This window comes from Suncus etruscus, chromosome 12 (assembly GCF_024139225.1).
Source record: "Suncus etruscus isolate mSunEtr1 chromosome 12, mSunEtr1.pri.cur, whole genome shotgun sequence".
Taxonomy (NCBI): Eukaryota; Metazoa; Chordata; class Mammalia; order Eulipotyphla; family Soricidae; genus Suncus; species Suncus etruscus.
Genome location: NC_064859.1, coordinates 90,553,674 through 90,564,649, shown reverse-complemented (window position 1 = coordinate 90,564,649; position 10,976 = coordinate 90,553,674).

The window sequence follows — 10,976 nt, the reverse complement described above, 5'->3', positions numbered from 1 at the left end:
CTAAGGAAACACTTTTATATACAATTCCAAGAATCATCTTATGGAAACTTTTTCATATGCTACACAGTACTCCTTGCTTTTAGAGAAAATTATTTGAAGACTCTGGAAAGGCCTCTAAAGGCCCTTTACAATTCAGAGCGTTTCCGCTTCCCTTTGTGTGGTGTTTGCAGATGGCAGGGAGGAGCAGCATCCTTGTTGCTCTCCTGGGGTCACACATGAATCATGCTGGCACAGTTTGGCTGCCACACTCTTGCCGTGACTGGCACACTTGTTTGTTGTGTTCTTGAGTCACCTTTTGGAGGGGCGGGGTTGGGCTGTACGTTGGTTCTCGGACTGCTTTGGCGGTTGGTGCACACAAATTGGAGTTGGCTGCATACAAGACTGGAATTCCTGTACTATCTCTTTGGTCTTACAGGTCACCCTTTGTGGTGGCACTGGGGGCATCTATACTGCAGAACAGGTCTCTCACTCTGGCAGTAGGTATATTGCTGAGGATCAAACATTATCTTTTATTTTTTTCTGCTTTGTTTTTTGGGCCGCACCCAACAGTGACTTCTGGCTCTGTGCTCTGGACCCAACAGTGACTTCTGGCTCTGTGCTCTGGAGTCACTTCCAGCACTGCTCCAGAGAACCCTTTGGGATGCTGGGGATGGAACCTGGGTTGACTGTGCACAAGGCAAAAGCCCTCCCCGCTGTTCGATGGCTCCAACCCCCTAAACTCAATCATTCAGCCTCAGGAAAACTGCCCCAACTGCCAGGCAGTTTACCACCTACCTACCTCTGGGGTCTCTCCAGAACTATTATTTATTTATTTTTGGTTGGTTGGTTGGTGTTTAGTTAATGTTGAAAAAATTGGGAAATGTTTGTAAAGCTCAAATTGAACTAGTAAATATACCTGTACTCAGCCCAGAGCTTCAGGGACAAGTAAACTTTGTAACTTAGTTGTCCTCTGTAACTAGATTCATCTTTTGTTGAGCATTATGTTATGAAAGGCTTTATGTGAAAATTCTTTGTTTACTGGTATTTATCAGTCATTACCTTTCTTAGGACTAAATAGCTTGGGTTGCTCCAAATCATTTTGAATCTTTAAACTACTATCTCTGAATTATTCAGGGCCTTGTTCAGCGATACTTAGCTTCAAATGAAATGCTCTAAGGGCTTAGTTATGTAAATTAATTTCTCTAAAGGGTTATTGATGCAAGTGAGGTGTTTAAGGGTGAGTGATATATATATTTTTAGGTGATAACAAAGTCTCAATTTTTGCTGTTTAGTCTTCTGGATTCCCCCCCCCCCCATGTTTCCTATATGACTTGAAGCAGTTTTTATAACTTTTTATAACAGGTAGCAGGTTTTATAACTTTAAATAAGTGGGACTCTTAAGTGACAATAAAGGTTTTTTTTATCCTTGACATACACATAACCTTGTATATGGTCAGTGTGTTCGAGGATGTTAAAAGTCATAGATTATCAGATAAAGATCTTAGAAGCATTAAAAGACTAGGGCAGAGCGATAAGATAGTGCAAGGGGGTAGGGCCTTTGTCCTGCTTGGGGCTGACCGAGTTTGATCCTTATCTTTTTGCCTGAGTCTGTCCCCTGAGCACTACCAGAAGTAATTCCTGGAGTACAGAGCCAGGAGCAGTAACTCCTGAATATCTACAGGCATGCTCCAAAAACTAAAGTAAAACGAGGTACTGCCTTACTGTTAAACTGTTTTTAAAAATACTCTTAATAGTGTTTCAGGCATATTGCTACCTCTGGGAATATAATTTCGATATATAATATATAATGGGGCAAATAAGACCAGTTTCGTTTCGTTTCTTGTACTATCACACCTGGTAATGTTGAAGGCAGGGGTCTCAAACTCGGGGGTCTGCGGGCCTCCATACAACATTTTGTGGCCCTGCCCTAGAGGAATCTTGTTTTGTTTTAGTTGTTTGGGTCACACCCCCCAATGTTCAAGGCTTACTACTGACTTTGCACTCAAGGATCACCCCGACTTTGCCTCCTGCAGCCCCCAGGTAAATTGAGTTTGAAACCCCTATTTTAAGGTCTGTTTCAGGCTCTGCTTAGAAGTGACCCTTGATACTTCTTGGAGGGTAGTATGCAGTGCTGAAGACTATTATTATTTTGGTTTTGTGACATACCTGGATGTGTGGAGGGCTCACTCCTGGCTCTCCATATGTGCATGCTGGGCAGTGAACCAGGGAGAGGCAGCTGTCTGGGTTTTCAAAAGCAATTTTGCTTTAATCTGGCTTGGTCCAGCACCCACAAGTTGGTTTTTGATGGGGAGGAACCCACAGCTGGCAGTGGACAGGACTTATTCCTGATTCTGTTCTCAGGGATACTCCTGGTGGAGTGTGGGGGACTATATGGGGATCAAATCCCATTGTTTACTAGCAAGGCATATTGTCTTACCCTCTATGGAGTCTATGCTTTCTCTCTCACCCCTGGACAGGTTATTGAAATATAGTTTGCACAAGCTACTGACACATAGTTTGGTAGCATACTTATTTTTTGTGCCCATGATATAACTTTTATTTATTTATTTATTTATTTATTTATTTATTTATTTATTTTTTTGGGCCACATCCAGTGACACTCGGATTACTCTTGGCTATGTGCTGAGAAATTGCTCCTGGGTTGGGGGACCATATGGGACGCTGAGGGATTAAACCATGGTCTGTCCCGAGTCAGCCGCGTGCAAGGCAAATGCTCTACAGCTGCATTATTACTCTGACTTCTGGTAACATTTTATTTATTTTTTAACTTTTTTGTTTTGTTTTGTTTTGTTTTTGGGTCACACCTGGCAGTGCTCAGGGGATCCTCCTGGCTCTGCGCTCAGAAATTGCTCCTGGCAGGCTCGGGCCACCATATAGGATGCCGGGATTTGAACCACCGTCTTTCTGCATGCAAGGCAAATGCCTTACCTCCATGCTATCTCTCCAGCCTCCCTGGTAACATTTTATAAAAGGCCACACCGGTAGTGCTTGGGTCCCAGACATGATTATATGTCAGTTATTTGGGCAACCCTGTGATAATACCGATTTTTATTAACTAGGTTTGCAGTGTTGCCAGATTCTGTATTTTTGACAAGGATCACAGTTTGAAACAGTAGGAATTTACCCAATCTAACCTTCCTCCTTTCTCCAGCTTTATTTACTTTATTGAATTCGGGGGGTGGGGAGACAGAGGGAGGGGAGAGACAGAGAGGAGAGACAGACATAGAAACAGAGAAGGGGGAGAGAAAGAAAGAAGAGAGAAAAGGAAGGAAAGAGGGAGGGATAGAGAGAAAGGAAGGAAGGAAGGAAGAGAGAGAGAGAAAGAGAAACCCAGCTTCCCCAAAGGTGAGAGAGCTCCCATACATAGGTGAAAGTAGTAAAGTAAGGAAGTCCCCATCACAAGAGGGGAGATGTGGGCAACACAAGCATGTGGGCAACATACATGTGCATGGCCCTGAAACATGCATATACCATATTTAATATAGTTGGTTTTTCTTATTTTGCGCAGGGCTACACCTGGGGGGCTCAGGGGCTACTCTTGACTCTGCGTGTGGAATTACTCCTGCTAGCGCTTGGGGGACCATGTGGGATGGTGGGGAATTAAACCATGTCAGCTACATGCAAAACTCAGGGATTAGTTCTGTTTCTTGGCAGGCTCAGGGAACTGTGTGGGGTGCCTGAGATCGAACCCAGTCAGCTGTGTGCATGGCAAGCACCCTACCTGCTATGTTATCTCTCCGGCCCACTAATGGGAAATTAAAGCTCTGCACAAGGTTTGACCTGGGTTTTTACAAATAACAGAGAAACAGCCAGTCCCTGGTAACATTTTGCTTTCAGTCCAGAGAATGGGAATAGATGGGAATGTGGCTCAGTGGGGGAGCAGATGCCTTGTACATGGGAGACCTTGAATTTGATCTTCAACCTGAGAAAAGCCAACCAACCCAACAACAAAATATAACATTTCCCTGTGCACGTAGCCGATGGCATTCCAGGCAGAGAATGCAGGGTCAGTTTGACACATGGCTGACTTGCCTTGGAGGGCTGTGAAGTGAAAGACAAAGCTAGAAAGTTTCTCTGGAGCTGCAAGTTAACTTGGGTTATAGAGTTGGTCAGACAGAAGTTTTTATTGCTCTCATTTTGACACTTAGGACCACAGCAGGTAGTGCTCAGGCTACTCCTGAGGCAGTACTCAGGGCTTGCTCTCATGTGATGCTGGCGACGAACCCCCAATACTCCCCCTCCAATGGCCTTAAATCAGCTAGGTTAGGGCCAATTGTAGCTCTGGGGTTCTTCCTACATGTTACCATCAGTTACTACTCTACTAGAAGTATTTAGGAAACTGTATGGTGTGGGGTATCAAACCCAGACCCTTATTTTAGTTTTTATTATTGGGTCCACTCCCACCAGTTTGCAGGGATTTCCCAGTAGTACTTTTTTTTTTCTCCCAGTAATACTTGACCCATGATGCTGTTAATGGCTCAGTGCTTGGGGTCCCCAGAACCTCTCCTCGCTGCTGGGTGTGGAACATGCTGTGTCAGGGATGGAACACAGCTCTTGCATGTACAGACCATCTCCTCAGCCCGAGTTAAAGCATAATTTTTTCTGTGTGTGGGTAATTTCAAATATTTTTATTTCTGCTTTCTTTTTTTTTGGGGGGGGGGTCACACCCACCGGCGCTTGAGTTACTCCTGGCTTTGCGCTCAAGAGATCACCCCTGGCAGGCTTCAGAGACCATATGGGATGCTAGGAATCGAACCACTCTCTGTATTGGGTTGGCCACGTGCAATGCAAATGAACCGCTGTTGTATTATCTCTCCAGCCCCAAATATTTTTGTTTCTTACACTAAAATTTAATTTATAATGTTTTTGGACCACATCTAGTGGTGTTCAGGACTTTTTTGGGGGGATAATCTGGTGGTGCTCAGGGGTTACTTCTGGCTCTGTGCTCAGAAATAGCTCCTAGCAGGCTTGGAACCATATAGGATGCTGGTTGGCCACATGCAAGGCAAATGCCCTAGCTGCTGTGCTATCTATTGTTCTTGCCCCTCAGGACTAACTTCTGACTTCGTGATCACTCTTGGGATGGGGACTCGGGCAGTGTGGGATGTGGGAGGTTGAATCCTCTTTACTATCACTCTTGCTCTATAGAGATTTTTGTTTCAAGTTTTTCTTTGAAAAGTGGACCTAGGGGCCGGAGAGATAGCATGGAGGTAGGGCATTTGCCTTGCATGCAGAAGGACAGTGGTTCCAATCCTGGCATCCCATATGGTCCCCCCCCAGCCTGCCAGGAGTGATTTCTGAGCGTAGAGCCAGGAGGAACCCCTGAGTTATTGGGTGTGGCCCCCAAACCAAAAAAAGTGAAGCTTGTCTTTTTTGTTTCTTTTTTAATTTACCGTATTTGCCGGTGTATAAGATGACCCCCTAATTTTGCAGTTAAAACATAGGTTTAGGCCTATATTCGCTGTATCAGACAGAACGCTCCTGTGCTGCAACTGTATGTACCACAGTCAGCCAATCAAAACAAGCAAAGGTTCAAAGGTTATACTGTCATAGACTTCCTCTCTGACTCTGGCCAATCTGAGCAGGCTTTTGACTGTAGATTCGGGCCCAGAACACTGTCTAATTTGCATGCATCAAAAGCCTGCTTGGATTGGCTGAGTTAGAGAGGCGGTCTGAGCAGCCTTGCAGCGATTGGTGCAGGATCGAGTTGGAAAGTTCGTTTTGTGGCAATATTCAGACAGTTTTCGTTTAGCGGCATATTGAAACATTTTTTGGGATATACTCGTCGTATAAGATGACCCCCCCCGATTTTTGGTTGACTTTTTTGTTTCAAAAGTCGTCTTATACGCCGGAAAATACAGTATTTGTCCACACTCAGCAGTTCTCAGGACTTATTTCTGGCTTTGTGCTAAGGGATCACTCTTGGCAGAGTTTGGGAGATCAAACCTTGGTTGACTGTGCAAGGCAAGCTTCCTGCCTGCTGTACTGTTGCTCTGGCCTTTGGAAAACTTACTTAACTAAAGCAGAATCCACAAAGGACAAGATTTGAGTGCATAGAAATGAAATTTTTTTCTGGGTCCAACAAACAAATGCTTGTACATGATAGGAAGTACTGGGAGAGTATAAAGAAACACCATTGGTAGTTAGCTGCCTTTGGAGCTTTAGCCAGCCTGTTCCATTGTGCTCCCCTCTTGTCTCTTTTGGTTTAGGACTAGAGGATCTGATCGTGGGGATGTTGCTGACCTTGAGGAGCAAACACTATGGACAGGGCATGGGGGAGGGAATGTCTTTTACTTTGGGTGTGAACACACCAGTGCTGTTCCCTCAGGAGGCCTGCTAGAAAGCAGTTAGGAAAGGCAGAGGCTCGCAGGCAGTATTAATCCTGGAAAAGCAACTCTCCATCTCCTAGTGAAGGTGTCTTTTGACACTGCCTGCAGCATCACCCTCCCCCTACCCAGCCACCCCCATCTTAGCAGGGGCAGCAACGAAAATGCATTTTTAATCTACCTTCCAGCTGGAGTTTTAAATAGAAACCATTGTACTTCTGGGGGGACTATTATGGGTGATGGTGCTATTAATCACAGTGAGAAAAACGCTGGGTTTTCCTCCTAAAAGGTGCAATTCAAGAGTTCTAAGTTGGCATTGCTCTGTTTTGTCTTCTGCTTTGGACAATTTCCTTCTGGACAAAAGCCTTGTTTATTTTGTCTCACCAAAGAAGTGCATATTTCACCGTGGAGACCTAGCTATAAATGAGGGAGGAAAATCTAGTTCACTGATAAAATGGTTCCCTACCTCTCTCTCTTTTTTTTTTTTTTTTTGGTTTTTGGGTCACACCCGGCAGTGCTCAGGGGTTACTCCTGGCTGTCTGCTCAGAAATAGCTCCTGGCAGGCACGGGGGACCATATGGGACACCGGGATTCGAACCAAACACCTTTGGTCCTGGATCGGCTGCTTGCAAGGCAAACACCGCTGTGCTATCTCTCCGGGCCCTTATTTTGGTTTTGATGTCACCCAGTAGTGCCCCTGGCTCTGCTCAGGGATCATTCCTGGTGCCACTGATGACTAGGTGCAGCACCGGGTTTTCAGCCAGAGTACACCTTCTCTCTCTCTCTCTCTCTCTCTCTCTCTCTCTCTCTCTCTCTCTCTCTCTCCTCTCTCTCTCTCTCTCTCTCCTCTCTCTCTCTCTCTCCTCCTCTCTCTCTCTCTCCCCTCCCCCCTCTCCCCCCTCTCCCCCCTCTCCCCTCCCCCCTCTCCCCCCTCTCCCCCCTCTCCCCTCCCCTCTCCCCTCCCCTCTCCCCCTCATTTTAATTTATTTTATTTTATTTTATTTTTTTGGGTCACACCAGGCAGTGCTCACGGGTTACTCCTGGCTCTGTGCTCAGAAATCGCTCCTGGCAGCCTGGGAAGATCATATGGGGTGCTGGGACTCGAATCACTGACCTCCTGCATGCAAGGCAAACACCCTACCTCCATGCTATCTCTCCGGCCCCTCTCTCATCTATTTTAAAGATCCAGTTGAGGATGAAAGTAGGGTTCAGGGGGCATGGGGCTTCAACCCCCCCCCAACCAAAAACTGGGTTCAGGAACTTGTTCTTACCTGGCTGTGTCTTTTGGAGCTGGCAGGGAGTGGGGTGAACTTGGTTTCATATCTCGGAAGCCACATCCTGAAACAGTTGCTTCAAGGCCTGACTTCAACTGGGTTTAGTAGTTTGGAAGGATCTTAGTTTTTGTAATTGATGATTTTATTGCATTGGGACATAGAATTGACATGTTATGGTTTTTATAATTATTGAGGCCTCCTAATAGAATCAGTTTTTCTAATTATATCATTAATAATTGTGAGGAAAAAAATTTTTTTGAGAGTACAAAGGTTGATACTATAATTTTGAAGTCAGTCTTACTGTTTTCAAAGACTAATTTTTGTCTTTGTTATTTGGATTTTGGTCCATACCTGGTAGTGCTGGAGGCAGAGCAGAGGATGTTATCCACACTCTGCTTGGGGGATTGAATCTGGTCTTCTGTATGCAAAGCATATGACCAGTCTGTGGTATCTCTTCGAACCCATGTGCATACCTTTTATTGTTTGTATTTGTTTTTGGGCCTCGCTTGGTTCTGTGCTCAGGAAACTATATGAGATGCTGGAGATTGAAACTAGATTGGCTGCATTCAAGGCAAATGCCCTACCTGTACCATCACTCTGGCCCTATCATTTTTTTGATTATAAATGAGAACTGTAACAGAAGTTTGGGATGGAAGATACACCCTATCCTAGATTAGGATCTGTGATTCCCCCTCACTTAGCTTTTGGGTTGCTGTAGATCCCCTTTTCCTTTTCTTTTCGTTTTATAACCTCGGCAGCGCTCAGCTTTTACTTCTGGCTCTGTGCTTAGAAATTACTCCTGGCCGGCTCAGGGTATGGAATGCTGGTGATAGGACTTAGATTGGCTGCCTCTAAGGCAAACGCCCTACCCGTGTGCTACCGCTTCGATCCCATTTTTGTAATGTTGTTTGTGACTCACTAGATTTTATTATTTTGGTAAGGACAAACCATTTATTTTTGGCAGCTATGAGCATTTTGTTTTTGTTGTTAGGGCCACACCTGACAGAGCTTTAGTGTTACCCCCTTGCTTTTTGCTGTGAGTTGATCCTAGTGGGGCTTGGGCAACTGTGTGGTATTGGGGTTCAAATCCAGGCCTCCTAAACACAAAGCGATGTATTGAGTCATCTCGCCTTGAACTGTGAACAACTTAAATGAATTCTCTCCTCTCCTGTCCCTTCATTTTTGTTTGTCTAATAAATAAAATGCATTGTAAAAGTTTAAAATGTCCAAGAAACGCAAGAAAAATTATTCTAGCACAAAGTAGTAATATGCTTAGTCACTTTGGACTGAAGCTTCTGTTTTGAAATCTGTGGTAGTCTTGGGTAAAAGTACTTCACACTGCTGTTAACTCTCAAGGGGCTCCTGAAATCCCAAGACTGTAAGTAAGCTTAGGTAATGACCATATCCATTTTTATATTTGGATTTTGTTATTTTGGGTTCTGTGCATTTGCTCTTTGCTCCCTTCTCCCCAACTCCTTTTTTTCCCTTCACACTGCTCATAGCTTACTCCTTGGTCTTCTCTCAGGAATCACTCCTGGTGGTCCTCTGGGGACCCAGTCTGGGTCAGTGTCAGTCATGTGCATGGCAGGTGCCTCATCTGTGAATCATCTTCCTGGCCTCTGGTCTCTGCATTTAAAAACAAATCATTTTTATGGTGCCAAGGATCTAACCCATATCTCACACACATAAGCCAAGGACCCCACTGCTGAGCTACCTCCCGTCCCTCTGCTTTGCTATTTAACATTCTCTTCCAGTGATGAGATCATTTACTCCATGATCAGACATTTCAGAAGGCCTGGGGCCATTCCTGGCTGTACTCTACAACCATCTGGAAGGTTTCAGTGCTTGGGCCTAGTTGTGCTCAAGGCCCACTCCGACGGTGTGTGGGACTACCAGGGCTATATCAGGTAGTGGTAGTGTATAATGGCCCCATGGGAAAAAACATGTCTGGAGCAAGGATCACTATAGGAAATAATCCAAACAAAACTGAGACTGAAATATCTGTGGCCAGGTAGCAATCTGTCTCAACAAGCAGAGAAAGAGAGAGAGAGAGCACTTCTCTGCCAGGCTGCAGTTTTTATTGAGTACAAAGACTACCTCCTGGGTGGGGGAGTAAGGACAGATAGCCCAGGCTATCCTGAGTCAGTCCCACCTAGGTTTACATGTAAGACTATCTGTTTTTTGGGTAAAACCTGGTTGTAGGGGCTGGAGACCATAACATGGAGGTTGGATGTTTGCCTTGCATGCAGAAGGACGGTGGTTCGAATCCCGGCATTCCATATGGTCCCCTGTGCCCACCAGGAGCAATTTCTGAGTGTAGAGCCAGGAGTAATCTCTGAGTGCTGCTGGGTGTGACCAAAAAAAAAAATCAACTCAAAAAATCCTGGTTGTAAACAAAGAGATAGAAAGGAACCAGGTATGATCTTTGTTTTGGGTGAAACCAAGTTGTAAAAGAACAAATACAAAGAAATCAGGGATGATCTTTGTTTTGGGTAAAACAATCTGTAATCTAACAGTGGTGGGCCATGAGGCTCTGGGGGTCAAAGTAGGGGCCTCACACACGCAGGATATGAGCTTTTGTGAACTACCTCTGCAGCTATTTAGGTTATTACTAGTAATAATGCATTGGGAGCCTCTTGGCTAAGATCCCTGTATGGCTGGTGGTTGCCTCTCTTGGTTGCTTGAGGACAAGTTCCTGGGTAGGAAGCTGTAAGTGTTTGGAAGTTGGATGGTCCAGATCCATTCATAGACCATGAATGTTTTGGTGACCTTCAGGCCATTCAGTCAAGGATTGAGTGTGAATAGTTCTCTGTTAGATGGGAATTACCTTCTGGTTTTAGGCAGGAGTGGGGCAGGAAATCTCTGAGCTACTGAGAATCTTCTATCAAGCAAGTTAGTGGGGGGCCCTGCAGCATGTATGGTAGATAGTGAAAAATCCTTTTGCTTAGTTTCTTACTCGGCCAGCAGAACCCATAACGGCTACCCTTGTCAGCCAGTGTCTCCAGACAGAGGCTTGTAGTTACACTCACGGCTTCATTCGTGGGGCCTCATTGCCAGTGTTGGCTTGGGGGATTCGGCGTGATGCTAGGAGACCAGGGGGTTGTCAGGATAGTACCAGGTTTCCTCCTTGCAGAGCCTGTGTTGGTTCCGGTCCTTTGAGCTCTCCGAGCGCTGGTTCCTGCAGGTTCTTTTTCTGTAGGTTTTTTTTCTCCCATGCAGGAGTTCTTCCTATGACCCTTTCCTTTTTCCCCATAGTTTTTTTTTTTTTTTTTTTTGGTTTTTTGGGCCACACACGCTTTGATGCTCAGGGGTTACTCCTGCTATGTGCTCAGAAATCGCCCCTGGCTTGGGGGGACCATATGGGACCGCCGGGGGA